The sequence below is a fragment of the Capra hircus genome, chromosome 16, assembly GCF_001704415.2.
Source record: "Capra hircus breed San Clemente chromosome 16, ASM170441v1, whole genome shotgun sequence".
Taxonomy (NCBI): Eukaryota; Metazoa; Chordata; class Mammalia; order Artiodactyla; family Bovidae; genus Capra; species Capra hircus.
Genome location: NC_030823.1, coordinates 62,360,026 through 62,379,530, shown reverse-complemented (window position 1 = coordinate 62,379,530; position 19,505 = coordinate 62,360,026). Strand labels below are relative to the sequence as shown.

The window sequence follows — 19,505 nt, the reverse complement described above, 5'->3', positions numbered from 1 at the left end:
TCTGCTATCTACTAAGACCTCACCTGACTGATAGCTGACTGGCTGTTGACTGGGCCAGCAGTAGTGACTGGATCACATGTTTCTATTCATCCAGTAAGCTCTTCACATGAAGACCATAGGAATCCAAAGTAGCAAGAGAGAGCAAGCCCCAGTTTGCAAGTGTGTTCGAAACCTCTATTGCATCCTATTTGTTTCATCCTCTAAGCAAAATCTTCCCAACTTGTTTGCCTAGTGTATATTTCGATGTGCTCAAATATTTCTTCCCTCAACATTTGGTCAGTGTGGCAGGGCCGTGGACCCCACTTTCTCCAGTGTTCCATATAAATTTTTTTTGACAACCAAAGTAAATATATTTATATCAAATAACCTAGAGAAATTAATCAGAATAATACAATCAAAGAAGAAATCTCTCACAGGTTGGAGATGCTATTGGAACTTTGCAGAAAGGACACCCAAGAGAAAAGGGTTATATTTTGAATGCAAATGTGATTCATTGTTCTCATAAATTGCTATTCAATCATGCAAAATCTGAGATTCAGAAGGAAAAAAATCTTGAGAAGGTTATGAACTCTTTTATTGATCTTTTTGCTAAATAGATCCATATTTTTTAAAATTTTGTTGCAATATAATTGACAAGTAACACTAGTTTCAGATGCACAGCATACTGATTCGAAATTTGTGCGAATTGTGAGTTGATTAGCACAGTTGCTGCTCCTGCTGCTAAATCGCTTCAGTCGTGTCTGACCCTGTGCGACCCCACAGACAGCAGCCCACCAGACTCCCCCATCCCTGGGATTCTCCAGGCAAGAACACTGGAGTGGGTTGCCATTTCCTTCTCCAGTGCATGAAAGTGAAAAGTGAAAGTGAAGTCGCTTAGTTGTGTTCGACTCTTCACAACCCCATGGACTGCAGCCTACCAGGCTTCTCCGTCCATGGGATTTTCCAGGCAAGAGTACTGGAGTGGGTTGCCATTGCCTTCTCCGGATTAGCACAGTAAGTCTAGTTTAAATCTATCACCACATATAGTCATAAAATTATTTTCTTGTGAGTAGAATTTTTAAGGCTTACTCTCTTAGCAACTTTTAAATATACAACACAGTGTCATTAACTATTGTCACCATTAGTCAGTTCAGTTCAGTTCAGTTGCTCAGTCGTGTCTGACTCTGTGACCCCATGGACTGCATGCAGAACACAGGCTTCACTGTCCATCACCAGCTCCCAGAGCTTACTCAAACTCATGTCCATCAAGTTGGTGGACTCGGTGCATTCGATATACAAACAAATATCAAATCAGTAGGTTGTCCACTTGAAACTAGTGTTACATGTCAATTAAATTGCAATGAAATTTTAAAAAATATGAATCTACGGTCACCATGGTGTATAGTATACATTATATCCCATGACTTGTTTATATTATATCTAGAAGTTTGTACATTTTGACTCCCTTCGCCCATTTCACTTAACCCCCAATCTGGTAACCACCAATCTATTCTCTGTATCTATGAGTTTTTTTTTTTTTCAGTTTCCATATAAGGTTACATGGTATTTATTCTTCTCCATCTGACTTATTTCACTTAGCCTAATGCCTGTTGTTGCACTGTTGCTGATCTCTGTGATTTATCCATCCTCTTTCACCTAGTTGTTGTTTTTTAGTCACTCAGTCGTGTCCAACTCTTTGCCACCCCATGGACTGTAGCCCGCCATGGGATTCTCCAGGCAGAAATAGTTCAGTCAGTTGCCATTTCCTTCTCCAGGGGATGCTTCTGACCGAGGGATGGAAACTGCATCTCCTGCGTTGAAGAAGATTCTTTTTTTCCTCCAGTCCTTCTCTACAGCATCTCCTCAAACCTGGATCTGATAATGCAAATGATTTGACCAACATTGCTTTGTTTAAACGTTTCTCTCTCTCTCTCTTTTTTTTTTTTTACTATCTGTTTGCAATGTACCCATTAATTTATGTCCTCCTCTGCGGCCTCCTATCACACGCTACTTTCTACTCTGGCCTCCCTTGAAAGTGCTCACTGTTCCCCAGCCCCCTGGGGGCACCTCTAGACTCTTTGCCTTTGCCCAGGCTGTTCCTCAGCCTTGAACTCTCCTCTCACTAAACTCCATGGGTCAAAATCCACTGGTCACCTTCATCATGCAGATCAATGAAGCTTCCTGGGAGAGGACCTGGTGGGCTTGGTCTCTCCCCGCTCCAGTGTTTCCGTGTCACCCTTTGAAGTCCTTAGCCCCCTTATCTATGAGTTAGCATCACTTACTTAAATCTTTCTCTCCTCTGGATCACCTGAGACATGACAAAGACATCTCAGTCATGTTTGCAACCCCCACGGCGAGCAGTCGGCGCCAAGGATTGTTGGCCAAATTGACCTGATTTTGTTGAACTGGGGCAGTGTCTGACGCTGCAGTGAACCGGTTGGTGATCATGATGGATCACAGTGACACTGTCCTAACGAGAGCAGCTGTCCCCTGGGGGTCATCTGGGGCGGCGCTGGTCAGGGCGTGTGGACGCCGGCCTGAAGGAAAGGAAATAGCTTGTAGCGGGAGGACGGGTCCCTGGAAACCCGTCGCAGTTCTTGGCCCCTGCATCCCCCTCCCCGCCCTCCGGAGAAGGTCCTCATCTGAGATCTCTCTCCGTTCATTAGCTGTGCTCATCGAGTCTCCCCAGCTGCACTTCCTCTGGTCTTTTCTGGCTTTGCTGTTTATTTGTTTGTTCCCCGTCAGCCTCTTTCTCTGGCTCTGCTTGTAAACAGAGCCGATGACTGTCAGCTCCAGGGCCTGTGTGGTGAACCTGCTGCCCACGTGGGGGGGGCAGGTCTCATAGACTCTAGAATCCGATGCCAATGGTTATTTATCCCTGACCCTCAGAAGCTGCTCCAGGCCCAAGCTGTCCACAAAGTTTTTCTCCTGATCATCCAAATGGAACTTTACAGACAGAAGCATCGCATGACATGTTCTCTCTGTCCCCTCCTAGCCCTCTCTCTTGGTCCTTGTTCTTGCCACCACACCCCCATCACAGGTTGGGCGGCTGACCAAGGGGCACCCAGGCTGGCCTGTGGTGTGGAGTGGCAAATAACACGAAACGTTTCATGCATTACACTCTTCCCTGGCTGATTTTTAATCCTCATTGAGAAAGTTAGAACTGGGCTTCCTCTACCTTGCCCAGCCATCCTAAAGCCAGAGTATCCTTGCTTGTTGGCTATGGCAGGAGAGAGCTCTTTGAGGCTGAGCCTTTGTCTTTTGCATCCATCCTGGTCTGTTTTTGAGGCGAGGCAGGTTCTCCTCTCTCTCCTGAGGCCAGTTACCCTGTTTCACCCCTTCCCTGCTGTGCAACCCTGGGGGACCCCCTCTGCCTCCACTTCCACCCTCAGACCCCTGGGGGCTCTGCTTCTCCCTGCCTTCTGCAGCGCACTGGCCCCTCGGAGGCAGCTGCCAGTGAGCTCGCGATGTCAGCGGGAGAGCCTCATAGGCAGTGCCATTCTGCTAGAGTCTGCGGTCCTCCCCCGACTCTGCGTGGCAGCGCGCATCATCTGTCAGAGTGCCCCCTCCCCTCCCTCCGCTTCCCCACCCCCTTCCCCGGGCGCTAGCCGCCTTCCCGGTTCATGAGATGCAAAGCCCGGCAGGCGGGTGAGGAGCCAGCAGGAGCCGCATGTTACAGCCGCCCTGCTAGGGGCACCCCCCCCCCCCCCCCCCGACTCGCCGAGGTGAGGTGAGCCGCCCCTCGGCAGCCCTCTCCCATGTACCAGGAAGTGGCTGACTCGGTCACTCTGGGCTTCACCGAGCCATGCCCAGCTGGTACCGGCGCCAGCCAAACCTTCCCAGCTGCACTGCCCTTCACCAGACAGGTAAGAGAGAGCTGCTGTTCCAGCCGGGAGAGAGGGTCCCCAAACTGGCCCTCCCCAGCCGGCCATCCTGAGCCATGAGTCTTGCTGGGAAGTGCAGGACACCCCAGTGTAGAAAAGGCGCTGTCTGCCTGTCATAACCCTACCCTCCCATTTTCTAACAGAGCTCCTTAGACAGACTGGGTTAAGCCGGTCACTCTTGCCAGGAGCAAGGGTGCAGGAACATACCCATTCTTCCCGGTCAGTGGGTGCTAAGCTGCCAATATCCTGTTTTGGTTCTTTCTCCTCCCCTGAAACCTCCTTTCTGGTCCAAGGGGACGCAGTATCTCCCCGCAGATCCCTTCGGGGGCTCTGTGGTTATGGTAGATTGCTGCCTGGACCGTGACACTGTTTCTGTTCGTTTCATTCATGTCTTTGCTGTTGCGTTCGGTGGATCGCCGGCACAGCAGTCTGGCTGCCCACAGCATCTGTTCTGTTTGCAGACAGCGTGCAGGTCCCCTGTGCCGCTGGTGACTAACGCTGGTGACACATTCCGATGCAGGAGAACTCACGATCACAGTGGGTTCAAGGGAGATCAAAGTACATCGGAGGTCACTGATTTTTTTGCTTTTTCAGCTTTATTGAGATGTAGTGACAGATAACATTGTAATATGTTTAAAGTGCCCAATGGGATGATTTGATACATGTATGCATTCTGAAAGGACTCCTACCATCGAGTTAATTAACACATCCGCTGGCAGGTCACCAACTTCTAGTTTCAAATATTTTCCCACATTTTTATTATTGCATATAATGTTGGAAGAATATCATAAAGTTTTGTTCACATTCTGGATTGTTTTCTTAGACATAGTCTTAAAATGAGACTTTCTGGGATGGTCTTTTTTTTTTAAACTGATACAAGTGACATCTAACATCGTTTTGGTTTCAGGTTACAGCGTAATAATCTGATATATGCAAGTATTATGCAAAGATCACCACAGTAAGCCCAGTTAACTTCCATCGCCACACGTAGCTGCGATTGTTTTTTTTAGGAGAGGGCAGGTCACCAATTTCTAAGCAGTGAGTTGAGGACACAGTAAACGTCTATAGGAGGTGTTTTCTTGGCATCAGCTTCTCAGAGCTGTCTAGGGGGGCATGGAGGAGAGCGGCTTTTCTCTGTGCTAGAGTCATTCCATCTCAGTCTATTGTTTCACTCCATACTTAAAACCTGGCTGAAGGTCCTCATAGGTGTTTATCTTGGGATGCTTTCAAACTAATGAAATAAGAAGGAAAGCCTACCCCTTCCTGCAACTTGGGTTATTTTTGGATTATTTGTTCCTACAGTTTTGGAAAACTCCAGGTGTTTTGGGGAAGATGCGGGAGGTGCTGGAAAGTGGGGGAGTGAGATAACGGTTATCGAGAGAGTATCTACGTGCTTGGGGGAAAGTTCAAAGCTCTAACTGGCAATGTGTTATTATGCTGATGATGGCTTTTACTTTTAGTTTGGGAATGGTATCCCTGTGAGCACTCAGTCAGTCTGGCAAACTGTTTTTATTAACCATTTGCTCTTTGCTCAGTACTTAAAATAGGTGTCCTAGTAGAAGATTGATGGGAGAGGGGTGAATGGGGATTGGAGAGTGTTGGGTGACCCCTAGTCCACCGTGGCCTGGCCAAGGTAAGCTGCTCCTGGAGACCCTGTTATTTTGGCATTAAAATTTTTTCTCACACAGTGCTTTATGCACAAAGGAATCTTAAAACTTTCTCATATTCTTTGTCCATTTGAATTAGACTTTCGCTTGAAGCCAAGGTCTTTCTCCTATGGATCAGTGAGCTTCAACCACAAGAGTCATTTCACAAATGCCAGGGACTCCCAAGGGATTGAGTAAGAGGTAGATGGTTGGCTGCACAAGATCCATCATATTACCATTTAAAAAATCCTCCAAATGTGGGTCTCAGGGATGAGTCAGCAGCAGCAGCAGTACTGAATGTGATGCAATGTTGTATAGAGTGGAAAAAGCCCTGGTGGTCCTGGGTTCGAGTCTCCCTAGGGTCATTAATTGAATTACCCTGTGCCCTTCACTCAGGGATCCTGTACAGCTTTGCTTTTATCATCTGTAAAATGGGTACAATAACAAGGGCCCAACTTACCTCCAAAAGTTTTTATGAGAATCAACTAAAAAATGATGATAGCTGCCAGTTATCAAGATGTGCTGGGCAACTTTACTAGGTATTTTCCTTACATGATGCTGTTTAATCCTTCCAACTTCCCTAAAACTTAGTCTCCAGGAGCTTAAGAAACCTGATCAGCTAAAGAAGTGAAAGCAATTTTTAGGTTTTGGCAGTGCCATACAAATATAAGTTTTGTTGTGTATCACGACTTCATGGCTTAGGATATTTATCCTGCTAATCCTTTCCTAGGCTCTCCCGTCCCATATGCTTGCTCATTTCATTTCTGTCCAAATACTTACAGCTCCAGAGCCACTAGAAACTCTCCTTGCTTTTCCTCTGTCTTGAAAATTAGAATACCTTTCACTGCTCAAGAAGCATCAACATTCTCACCAGAACCTTTATCAGGACCTTTATTCTCTGTTTGGAATTTCCAAAAAGCTTTTGAATCCTTCAATAAAAGGTCCTAAAAAGAAGAGGGTTTCAGAAAAGCTGAATGGCTTAAGGTAGATTCCTACCAGGGCCTTGTCTCTCAAGGAAAAGTGTCAGAATTTGCTCAGCATCTTTGTGCATCAGAGCGCACCCACACAGCCCTGGTCCCTCCTCCCGCCCCCAGTGCAGACATTCATGTGCGCCCGGCACAGGCCTGAAAGCAAAGCATTTCATTTTCCAGGGGGCTCTGTGAAGGTAGGAATAGATCCCAGCAGGAGAGCTGCCCCCAGTCTCCACACCACCATTTTGTGCCACAGTTGGTGTGGCCAGCCTGGGTCTGATGGCTGTGGAGCTTCCTTTTTGCATAAATCTGGCTAGCTGGCTGGACTGGACCTGGCAGGGAGGACATAAAAGCCATTGGCTGAAGTCATTAAAAATGGAGGATTAGAAACAGCTGATTTTATATTCAGAGGAGGGGGAGAGTCCTGAAGCTGCTTTTTACCCACAGCTGCAGACCCTGATGGCAAATGGTAAAGCTTTTGTTACTGTCTATGAAGGGGAAGGGAGAAGGCAATGGCACCCCACTCTAGTACTCTCGCCTGGAAAATCCCATGGGCGGAGGAGCCTGGTGGGCAGCAGTCCATGGGGTCACGAAGAGTCGAACACAACTGAGCGACTTCACTTTCACTTTTCACTTTTATGCATTGGAGAAGGAAATGGCAACCCACTCCAGTGTTCTTGCCTGGAGAATCCCAGGGACGGGGGAGCCTGGTGGGCTGCCGTCGATGGGGTCGCACAGAGTCAGACACGACTGAAGCGATTTAGCAGCAGCAGCAGCAGCATGAATGGGAAGAGATTGATACCAGCACCCTGGCACTGTGAGATAGGAGGAGAGCCACACTCCTGTTGTTGCAGGGCCTCGTGCACTCACGTCTCAGCCCCAGGGCCTTGAAAACTAGGGCCCGCTGCTTCTCCATCTCCTGCCCTGCTGCCCCATCCTCTGCAGCCTCCCCTCTACTGCTGTGTGCCGTTGGGCCTTTGTCTTCTGTGACTCTGATGCTCTCAGTGTGACTTCATGTTTTGATAAGGCTGAAGAATTTACAATCCATGTTTGCTTAGATATTATTGAATTCTTATAGTAGCTCAGGAAGTTGGCATTGCTTTAGTATTCTGATTTCAGAGAGGAGACAGCAAGGTCTTAAGCCAAGATAACTCAGCCACAAAGGGGATAAGTTGGAGTTTGAACCCTTTTTACCAGACCTGATAGCTCACGCCATTTCTGTAATTCCTTGCTGCCTCTTCCAGTCATCATCCTTGCTCCAAACAGCCTCCCTCACTCACCTGTTGTCTGGTTCAGTTAAGTTCAACAAACATTTACTGAGCATCTTCTTGGTGCCAGGCACTGGGCTGTGTGTCAGAGATGTAGAGAGGAGAAATCTTTTACCTGTGTCATCTGTATAGGTATGAAATGGACCTATGCTGCCTGGTACATTGCTTGGAGCCTCAGTTCAGTTCAGTTGCTCAGTCGTGTCTGACTCTTTGCGACCCCATCAATCACAGCACGCCAGGCCTCCCTGTCCATCACCAACTCCCAGAGTTCACTCAAACTCGTATCCATCGAGTCAGTGATGCCATCCAGCCATCTCATCCTCTGTCGTCCCCTTCTCCTCCTGCCCCCAATCCCTCAGCATCAGGGTCTTTTCCAATGAGTCAACTCTTCCCATGAGGTGGCCAAAGTACTGGAGTTTCAGCTTTAGCATCATTCCTTCCAAAGAACACCCAGGGCTGATCTCCTTTAGAATGGACTGGTTGGATCTCCTTGCAGTCCAAGAGACTCTCAAGAGTCTTCTCCAACACCGCAGCTTGGCACATAGGAGATACTTAAGGGTTAGTTGAATAAATGAATGAAAGAGTGGATACAGTTTCCTGTCCTTGGTGAATTTAAGAGACTGGGTAGGAGCTGAAGCTTGTAGGCACTTAATCATGCCAAGTGCTGAGGTAGAGAAGTATGTCCAGGAGCACAGAGTAGGACACTCACAAAACCTGGCTGTAGGGGGAAGCCTGCTTGGAGAAGTGGTCCTGAGTGCAGCTAGAAGGGTGAGGAGGCAGAACAATTTGCAGAAACAAGCCCTAGAGACTTGGAACCATTATGTGTGCTCAAGACTGTGAGCAGTTTGGAGTTACTATAGCATGAAGCATCAGCCACTGGGGTGGTGGGCAACTCTCAGGTAGGTGGGACCCAGCTCCTGAGGACTTTATGTGTCAGAATCTTTATTAAAGCTTGAACTTTATCCCGAGGCTTGGGCTTATAGGTTGTGAGGTGAAGGGACCATAATCATATTTGTGATTCACATAGGTGATTATGGCTGCAGACTGGAGTTGAATTTAAGGAGGTAGGCTGGATCACAGAGCTGGAGAACAAGAACCAGGAACTAGGAGCCAGGAGGTGAACCAGAGCGATGGTAGTAAGGAAAGAGAGGAGGCAGGTGTAAAAACTGTAAAGGAGATTTAATCAGTATGGTTTGGTAACTGCTTGACTATAGGAGATGAAAGAAAAGGTGTCATCTCTAATTGCTTCCCTATTTTTGGCTCAAGCTACTCAGTGGATGTTGGTGCCAGAAGCTGAAACCAAGGATGGCAGAGAAAGCCAAGATTTGTAGGTATATGGGGGAAGGGTGGGGGGAAATGGGTCAGGAGAGGAAGCGGAATGATGTGCTCAAGTTTTAGATAGATCTGCATATGTTGTGCCTGGGGAATATCTGAGAGGTATATTCAGCAACCACGGGCTATAAGAATGTTTACAATTGGGAAAAGAGCCAGAATTAGAGGAAAGTATTTGGAAATGGTCAGTCTATCTGTGTAGTTACGGGTGCGGACAAGGATAAGATTGCCCAAGAAGCATTTAAGGAGAGGAGAACAGGAAGCCAAGGTTAGAAAGCAGGAGAATATAAATATTTATGCTTTGAAAGGGGAGGAGCTAGCAAAGAAGACCAAGGGGGAGGGCAGTTAGGACAGTGTCAGGTCAAGGAGGCTAAGGGAGCAGGAATGCTAGAAGTGAAGGGCCACCGTGGTGGATGCAGTGAAGAGGTCCTTAAAGACTAGCGTCATTGGACTTCACAGGATGTGGGGGGGGGGTGTCCCTGTTTCAGGGCAGTGGTGGGGATGGAAGCCAATTGTGAAGGACTGAGGATGGGATAGGAAGTGGGGAAACGGGAGATGCTGTCAGACAGCTTTGCTGACAAAGGGAGGAATGCCCAAGGGGGATTTTTTAAAATGAAAGAGTACTTTTATTTATAAGTGTAATGGGGGAGAGAAAGAATAAAGATAGAGAGCTGATCGAGCAGGGAGGGTTAAGCGGGGAAGCAGGGCCTCGAGGAAGAATGTGCCCTGATAGACACTCCTGCGAGGGGTGGGTGTGCATAGACTTGCAGATGAGGAGACAGGAGAGGAGGTCGTGGTTGTTTCGTACCTGAGGGCTTGATGATCACGATGAACCAGGAGATGAGGCTGTGGACCTGTGAAGGATCACATTATAGAGCCCTCTGTTCTCTATGGACTCCCCAGGTGGCTCAGTGGTAAAGAATCTGCCTGCAGTGTAGGAGCTGTGGGTTCAATCCCTGGGTCAGGAAGATCTGCTGGATGAGGAGATGGGAACTCACTCCAGTATTTTTGCCTGAAAAATGCTACGGACAGTGGAGCCTGGAGGGTTACAGGCCCTGGGGCTACGAAGAGTCGGACATGACTGAGCAATGGCCAAGGAGCATGCACGCTCTTCCTTACTCCCTGGCTTCCTGCCCTTTGACTGCCTTTGCAGAAGCCAGCTGGCCACTGGGAAGCTAATTTGTAAACAGTGAGTTCACTGTGTAAGGCTCAGGTCACAATAGGGGCAGGGAAGGGTTGGTGATGTAAGCGAACAGGTCATCCTTTGCATCCTCACCCAAGGTTGACTTGTGGCCCTGGATTCTGGATGTTTGGGCAGCTCAGAAGTGGGAGGAAAGGAAGTAAGGAGCTGGATGCTGTTCTAATAGCTCTGTGCTGAGTCCTAACTATGGCTCTAAGCAATGTGACTTTGGGCAAAGTCTTTAAAGTTTAGGTTCTGTAGGTGATATCTGAGAGTCAAACCTGCTCTGAACCTCTATGAATTTTAGCTCTTGCTCCCTAGGAGTCAAATAATAGTTGTTTTGTTTTGTTTAAGTTGATTTATCCATGGGGAAGAAAGCTTACAATGGAAAATAAACAGGAAATCAATTTCTATTCCAATCGCATCTTTCATATTTTGATTTCCTTGCACTAACAGTTTACACACTGTATGCTCTTTTCACTAAAGCATATCTTGTCACACTAAAAAAACAAAACAAAAATTAGGCATACTATCAAAAATACACAAGTCAAGAAAACAGGACAACTCAGCTTTGACCCCCTTGCACTCACCACCCTGGATGATTTTTAAGCAATTTCCAGATAGCATATCATTGCAATGTTAAATATTTCCAAGTGTATTTCTAAAGAGTAAGATTGCTTAAGGAAAAAAAAAACCCTCAGTATTGATATCATATTAATAATAATATCTAATCAGTGCTCCCACTTCCCCCAATTATCTCATAATATTTTTTTATGTTTTTAAATTCAAATCAGGGTCCAAGTTAAATTTCACACACTGTATTTGGTTGATGTGCTTCTTAAGTTTTTGTTTTGTTTTTTAACTGAGAATCAGACTGTCTGAGAATCCTGTAATTCCACAACGACTCCTGATTTCATGTCATTTCTCCCAGTGTAGGTCTGCCATTTAATTTTAGGAGCTCTAGGGAACCACTGCAGTTTAGACAACAAAGCCTCCAGAGATTCATTTTAAAATTCCTTCTAGACACACTTAGAAGGAGAAGTATAAAAATAATGAATAAAGAAAAGAGGAGAGAAAGAAGGAAAGGCTGGAGGGAGTCACAAGGAGACACACGAAGGTTCAAGGCGGACAAAAGAAAAGGGCTTTCGTATCAGGGACTTGAGTAACGCCCATCCACCAAGAAGCTTGAAAATCCTTACAAATGTGTTTCTTTTTTTTTTTTTTTTTTTTGCTGTCACCTGGCTTAGCCAGTGGCAAACATGAATCTTTAAACAATAACATTCTATTTATTTAGCGTGTTTTCCCAGAGAGCTTATCAAATAGCTGAGTGGGTATCACTGAAGTCATCCTCTATGTAAAGCAGGGAAGGGTAGGAATTCTAATTCCCATTTTACAGATGATGAAACAATTAATATAGCTAATAATAGTGGCTCACAGTCATTTGCCGTTCATCAAACATTGTGCTGAACTTGATGATGTTATCTAATTGGATCCTTTTAACAGGCTGATGACATTGGTACTAGGATCGTTATAATCTTTATTGCAAACTGATGACATGATGAAAATAACACTCAGAGAGGGAGAATAACTTGCCCGCAGTTACAGATCTGGGGAAATCAAGGAGCAGAGATGGAAATTCAGGGCTGTCAAACCCACTGTTCTTTTTTTCCAGGTCAGTCTACTCTCTACTAAGTCATCAATCTTGTTCTGCATAGACTTGCTCACTGGCAAAATTCCATTTACAGAGTAGCACAGAGCATCACCAAATATAATAACAGGGTACAGTGTGCTGGAATTTGCAAAGCATTTTCCTTCCCACAGACTGTCTCATTTCTTTCTTATAACCACCTTGAAAAATAGGGCAGGTGTGTTAATTTGTGTTTTACAGATGAGGAAATTGAAATTCAAAGCTCTTGGTTATGTTAGTTGGTAATCATGCAGCTAGTGAGGGCAGTGAGTGTCACGGAGCTAGTTTGCAGCAGAGTGAGGATCAGAGGCTCTTCTGGTTCCAGAGCCTGTGTTTCTCGGGTCCTCTTTGCAAACCTCCTGGGCCCACACCTTTAGCTGCTGACTTTTTTTCCATGCCCCCTCTGATGTTCCTTGTGCAAAGTCGAGTAGGCTTATTACAAATTAAATATCAGGAAGCTCGAACTGATGAACAGGAAGGAAATGAGGCTGCTAATGCTCAGAGGAATGGAATCGAGATGCATTTTTTTTTAGCAGAATTTTGGGCCAACTGGCCTCTTTCTGTCCTTCCCTTCCCTGTGTCCTTCCAGTCTCCATGGAAACCCCAAATCAATGTGGCATATGTTGATTCATGTTTCTACTGTTACTAGGAAGCTACAAACTGGAAATTGCTTTTAAAAGATTTGTGGAAGAGCTTTAGCATGCTGACCAGAATTCAAATCTAATATCCAAATGACTGTTTTATTAAAAGCTTTTAATGTGGTCCTATCCTAGGTGGTATGTTGATGAAATAAGCACACAGGGGGCATTTGGCAATAAACCTCCACTTCCACTATCGTGGCTTTTAAAAATATTATATTGCAGTCTTTAATTCCCTTTATCTTCAATGTAATTACATTTCTGTAGCCTGTGTGACAATGCCAGGTGTCCTTTTGCTCTTGATTAATTCCACTCTGCCCCGACCAGGCAGTTGGGAACAATAGTTTGCAGATGCCGTAGGTACCTGGACGGCTGCCCCTGGGCGTCATTAACATTAGGCTGACTTCCATCTTGACCTGGAGACTGCAGAAGTCTGGTGTGTTTGTGCCATAAGGAATCCTCGGTGATTTTTCACATTTTCTCATGAACTGAAAATCAAATGCAGCTGACATTTATTAAACACCTGCTCCATACCAGGCAATGAAAATTGATAGCAGGGGGAACAAGTCAGAGAGTCTGTCTTTGTGGAGCACACAGTCATTTGGGAGGATCTGAAAACATAAATCACAAGGATAAACTACAGGCTGTGATGCGGGCTGTCAGAGAATCGCATAGCACAGCGGCGATGTCGGGATGGGGGGATTCCTCCCGATTGAGGGAGCTCTGGAAAAGCTTTGGAAAGGTGAAGTTTAGCTGGGAGATATTGGGTTTCAGGAAGGAACTGGGAGTTAAGAGACAGACCCAGAGTGGAGGCATTCAGAGACTAGCTGAGGAATCAGGTGTGTGCTTGCATGCATGCATGTGTGTGTGTGTGCACACACGCACATGCCTGAGTGTACAACGGGATATGAGATGGATGAGACCAAATCATTGAAGTATCAGGCAGAACAGGGAGTTACCGTGGAGCCCATTATCCAGGTGATCTGCTTCGTTGTTGGTTGTGGCCGTTTAGTTGCTGAGTTGTGTCTGACTCTTTGCAACCCCGTGCACTGTAGCCCGCCAGGTTCCTCCGTCCATGGGATTTTCCAGGCAAGTACACTGGAGTGGGTTGCCATTTCCTCTTCCAGGGGATCTTCCCGACCCAGGGATCAAACCCGTGTCTCCTGCACTGCAGGTGGATTCTTACCACTGAGCCACCGCGGAGGATTTGCTTTATTCAGTAGGTTACTCTTGTAGTAGTGGAGTGTGCCAGAAGGCTTGTGGGGGAATGGGGGTGATGAAATAGGGACAGGAAGATCAGTTATTTAGGGGAGGTGGAAGGGCATGCATCGTGCTGGGTGCTGATAACCTCTGACTTGGCAGCATCAATGGATGAGAGATGAGGAAATTCAGAAATAAATCAGAAATACAATGACAAGGTTTAGACATCAATTCAGCAACAGGAATGGAGGTAAGGAAACCCCAGATACCTGCATTTATTCCCTTAAGGGTCTAGAACAGAGTGATGTCATGCACGCACACAGGAGCCCAGCAAGAATGGAGGACTTGGAGGGAAAGGTGGTTTTTTTTGGAGACAGTTTAGAGTCTGCAGGGTCTGAGAGGGGTGGGGCTGTCTAGAAGACCTCTCGAAATGCAGCATGGAGCTCAAGAGAGCTAGGACCAAAGGCCTGATTCTGGAGAGAAGCCGTGCACGGTGCTTGGGAGGATGGAGTTCCACAGAGGAGCAAGGGCAGAAAGGGACGATCATCGAGGTGCCCGGCAGCCAGAAATGCTGAGAAGCCAGAGCAGGGCTTGCAGTGACTGCTTTCCCGGGAAAAACCATGCGTCGCAACATGAGATGCTGTCCTGTGCCTAGTTTTCAGCCAGCAGCTCAGGAGCTGTAAACAGAGATGAATCCAGGGTTCTACGTCCCTGGACCAGAGTCCAAGTAGTAAGGGCCTTTCTCATTAGCCCTCCAACCCCCTTGCCTTTTCCTGTCTCTCTCCTTTGGGAAAGAAAACCATGCCAGGATACATATCCCCTCGGTTCAACTTAATTTCCCGCCTCTAAATTCTTTATACACCTGCCTCTACAGGAAGGAAGATAAGAGTCCTCCCTTAAAAAATTATTTATTTATTTGACTGCACTGGGTTTTGGTTGGGGCATGCGGGATCTTGGGGGCTTTTCAGGTGTGCTGGTGGTAAATAATCCATCTGCCAATGCAGGAGACTCCAGAGAAGTGGGTTGGATCCCTGGGTCGGGAAGATCCCCTGGAGGTGGACAGAGGAGTCTGGTGGGCTACAGTCCATGGGGTTGCCAGGAGCTGGGCACGACTGAGCATGCACACCCACACCACTTGGGATCTTGAACCTGGGCCTGCTGCACTGGGCCACCAGGGAAATCCCTAGAGTCCTCCCTTGGGAGGGACCTGTCCTAGGTCTGTGCTGCTCAAACTGGGGTGCTGTGAGCTTACTCCCTGGTGTTTAGGAGAGTTGATAAAAAAAATAAAAAGTTTGCAGTGCTTTTAATTTTCTTTTTACTCCTTCTAGAGTCATGTCTACACACCCTCATCCCTCTGCTCTTTATATTCCTTTCTTTTAAAACTTTATTAATTATGGTATCTCTCCTTAAACGTTTGGGTTGGCTTATTGACTTGCTGCAACTGTATTAATTCTCTAAAGACTAATTGAAGATTCTGATGCCTGGTGAATATGGGTCAGCTTCCACTTGAGAGCTGGGCTCCTGTACAGCACTCCCTTGCCTCCTCAGTGCCTTTAAATCCTGGATGCTGGACTGGGCAGTGTAAGACTTGGAGGAGGCCTCCAGCTCCCTGTGTTAGCACCGGTAGAGGGGTCCCACACTGACCCTGCCTTTGTGTTCAGGCGAAAGGTGGAATAGGCTGGAGGCACTGAGTTTGGTATCAGACCCCCAGTTCTGTTGCTTATAAATGGCTTTTCTCTGTTTTCCCGTCTATAAAACAGATGATAAAGACATTGGTCTTGTAAGTTTGTGTTAGCCATTCAGTCATGTCCAGCTCTTTGCGACCCCATGGGTTATGGCCCACCAGGATCCTCTGTCCATGGAATTCTCCAGGTAAGAATACTGGAGTGGGTTGCCATTCCCTTCTCCAGGGGATCTTCTGGACCCAGGGATGGAACCCAGGACTCCTGCATTAGGCAGATTCTTTACCGTCTGAGCCACCAGAGTAGCCTATACGTTTTTGATGAGAGTTAAATAAGATAACAAAGTGCAGTGTTTAGCACAGTGTCTGGCACATACTAGTCAGTTCAGTCACTCAGTCGTGTCTGACTCTTTGCGACGCCATGGACTGCAGCACGCCAGGCTTCCCTGTCCATTACTAACTCCCGGAGCTTGCTCAAACTCGTGTCCATTGAGTCACTGATGGCATCCAACAATCTCATCCTCTGTCGTCCCCTCTCCTCCTGTCTTCAATCTTTCCCAGCATCAGGGTCTTTTCCAGTGAATCAGTTCTTCTTATCAGGTAGCCAAAGTATTAGAGCTTCAGCTTCAGCATCAGTCCTTCCAATGAATACTCAGAACTGATTTCCTTTAGGATTGACTGGTTTGATCTCCTTGCAGTATGAAAGGAGTATGAACAGTATGAAAAGGGCACATACTAAGTGCTCATTAAACATTAGCCCTGGATGAGGAGTCCAGGGGTGGATCCACCTTACAGTATAAACTTACCTCGGTGGCTTCCCTGGCGGCTCAGAGGGTAAAGCATCTGCCTGCAATGTGGGAGACCCGGGTTCGATCCCTGGGTCGGGAAGATCCCCTGGAGAAGGAAATGGCAACCCACTCCAGTATTCTTGCCTGGAGAATCCCATGGACGGAGGAACCTGGTAGGCTACAGTCCACGGGGTTGCAAAGAGTCGAACGCGACTGAGCAACTTCACTCACTTACCTTGGATTAGGGAAGTGCTTATCGCTGGGCTTTTATTCACCGATTTATCTGTGCGCCTCTTTCTGCGCACCAGGAAAATGCCCAGAAGTGAATGATTCTCTTTATGCTTTAATCCGAAACCACAGTTTGCCTCGGGGTTCAAGACAGGAATTCGGAGGGATAGAAAACGCTCATTTGCATCTCCTTTTATAACGCGAAGTTCCCTTTACCTAACAGAGGGGCACTGTGGACATTTTCAGAGAGAGACTATGAGTCACTGTGGAGGCAGCCTCAGAATTTTTATTTCATCCTATCATCAGTGTGGTTGCGGCAGAGTCATTGCACTGCAAGGGTCCAGGCTCTGCACCAATAGATCTGTCTGTAAAGACTGGGTTCTGGCGTGACGTAGTAGGAAAAGCTCTGCTCTAAAAGTCATAAGGAAGCAAGTTCTGGTCCTTGAAGTGCCTCTGACGTGTGGTGTCACTTTGTAAAAGGCAGGTCACCTTTTCTACCCTCAGTTCTCTGATCTGTGTCACAGGCATGATAATACTGTCTCTTGACTGTGGCAAGGGATTGTTGAGTGACAACATATGACCATGCTTTCTACATTGGGAATGGGTCAACAAAGAGAGTCTGGTATCTTTAGAATAAAAGCAGCATTTTCCATAGTGATATCTGCTGATGTCTCCAGCGAGTGCTGCCTTCTGGGTTTCAGGAATGATTTGCAGCCAAGTCTAGGCGCATTGGGAGCCAGTTCCTGGGCGGGAGCAGGAGGCGGTGCCTTAGAGACCTGCAGTGGAATGAGGAGAAAGAAGGTAAGTAAGCTTTACCCCAGGACAGCGGTTTGCAAACTTTAGCATGCATTGGAATCACCTGGAAGGCCGGCCCCATCCCCAGAGTCTCCAGTTCTGTAGGTCTGGGGGTGGGGCCTAAGACTTTACATTTCGAACACATTCCCAGGTGCTGCTGACACTGCTGGTCCAGGGACCACACTCGGAGAATTACTGTACTAGGGCAAGCAGGAAGAGAGAGTCCTCCTTGTGGAACTGAACCGGGCAGTGTGAAGATCCATGTGGGTAAGGTGATTTGAAAGGAAAAAAAAAAAGACTGTAGAAGATAGAAAAATAGAGATAATGTGCGGATTGGGCAGAACAAAGGGAAAAGTCTCATTCCGTGACAAATGCAAGTCGGGGGAAGTTGCTAGGTGATGGATGAGAGAGAGGGGTGAATTTCCAGCGTAGGGAAACCCAGGTGAGAGGCAAGAGCATCGATTTGGAAATGTACAAGTCTGGGGAGGTGGAGATTTCTCATTAAGAAGTGAGGAGTGGTGTGGTTGGTTCTGGGGACTGGGATGGGTTACAGGGGACCAACGCCGCTGTGGGGTAAGAGGGACAGCTGAGCTGTGGCAGTGGGGGGTAACTTCAGCACTGTGGTGTGGCTTGGCAGTGCGGCACAATAGAAATTGGGAGAAAGGGGGTGGAATTTAGATGTGTGACCTGCCCCATAGCTTTCTTGCTCTCTGCATTTATCACATCACATCACACCCAGCAAGACAGCCCCCCTCCTCCTGGTTCATTAGGAGATTTGATTCGGCTTGGCTCTGCTGTCAGCAGCTGTCTGGGGGCAAAATCTTTATGCTTCCTGCTCCCTAAGCAGCAACCAGCCTTCAGCCAGCAGCAGGGCTCATTAGAAGACGCCCCCCACCCCGCACCCAGACCCTGGATTTTCAGCTCACTGGTGGTGGGAAAGAGTTAATACCTCCAGCTTCGCTGCCCCCCTGGGCAGACTCTGGGTGCCGAGGGAGGCAGCTCTGGGCTGTGGGAACTTCTCCCTGAGCTGCTGAGCTGCAGCCAGAGGAGCAGCGAAGCAGGTTAGTGAGGCTGAAGACGGAGGTGCGGGAGGAGTGCCAGGCGAGCTCCGCTCAGGGGCACCTCCTTCATCCTGCCAATGAGGATGGGCGTGCAGCCTGTGCCCGGGAGCTGAGCCACCGCCCGCTGGGTGTAGGCTGCTTCAGTATTTACCGAATGTGACAAGCAGAGAGAAGAGCTTTCAGCGGGGCCGCTTGCTGCCCGGCTCAAGTGGTGGGAGGTGTGCTGTGCATGCAGGCGTGTGGATATGTGTGTGTGTGTGTGTGTACGTGCGCAAGTGTGCCTCCGTGTTCATGCACACATGCCCTTCACCCGCCAAGGATTTGACTGCTAAGAGAAAGATCTACTCTTTCCCCAGAGCTCCTTACCCGCAGCCTCTCTGACCATCCGGTTGGCAAAGACCCGCAGGCCATGAGGACTGGTCAAAGACAGTGAGTATCGCTTGGGTTACTCTCTTTCCTCTCTGGGGTGCCCGTGTGGGCTGATTGCATTATCCATATTTAATTAACCTGCCTCTCCATGCATATTGATTGCTTTCTTCCCGCTGAGGCTCTTAGTTCCTCTTCCCCTCTTTATAAATCTTTGCTCTTCGCTTTTAACCTTTTTTTTTTCTTTCCCCTTGAGTATCCTCACTTTCCAATATGTCTCAGCCTGTCTGCCCCAGAGTCACCTGTAACTTGATGCCCACTTATTAGGGCACAAGGAGCATGGTACCATCATACCTTTGACCTTCCTGGGCTCTGGGTAACCCCAAACTCTTCTTCAAATCGAGGGCCAATTAGGGTAACACCCCCTGGGTGCTGGGATGAATGAGAAAGGTGGGGTCAGGGTATCCTGCAAACTATTACATACTTGACTCTAAGCTGATAAAAGGGGTGGTGGAGGGGTTTAAAGGGCAATAGCGGCCAGTGTTGGATGCGGAAGAGAGAGAGGCAGACGTCTAAGCAGCCCTGGGAAGCCGGCATGGATGGTGGTGGGACCGAAGAGCTGCAGGGCAGGGACAGAAGGCCAGGTAATACAGCCCAGGTGACCTTGCCTGCTGTGAGTGTGGGTGGTACCTGATTCTGCTCGGCCCCAAGCTAATAAAGGCTCCTGGCCTGGGTGTCCCCCTCCTCTGGGGCTCTAACCCACAAGTCAATGAAAACGAGGCTAAGATGCCGCAAGTAATG

The 19,505-nt window shown here is 47.6% G+C and overlaps 1 protein-coding gene across 5 annotated transcripts in view; it reads left to right on the top strand.

Moving 5' to 3' along the window:
• Positions 3,696 to 19,505, top strand: part of RGS8 (regulator of G-protein signaling 8) — a 47,475-nt gene continuing 31,665 nt past the window's right edge. The window contains exons 1-4 of one of the 5 annotated variants that reach the window (XM_018060690.1): positions 3,696 to 3,845; positions 17,184 to 17,283; positions 17,429 to 17,544; positions 18,695 to 18,767. The gene's annotated coding sequence lies outside the window, so the exon portion shown is untranslated. Of the gene's footprint in view, positions 3,846 to 17,183; positions 17,284 to 17,415; positions 17,545 to 18,278; positions 18,339 to 18,359; positions 18,768 to 19,505 lie in introns of those variants that run through there. The other 4 variants (XM_013970422.2, XM_013970423.2, XM_013970424.2 and 1 more) reach the window with 4 other exon arrangements.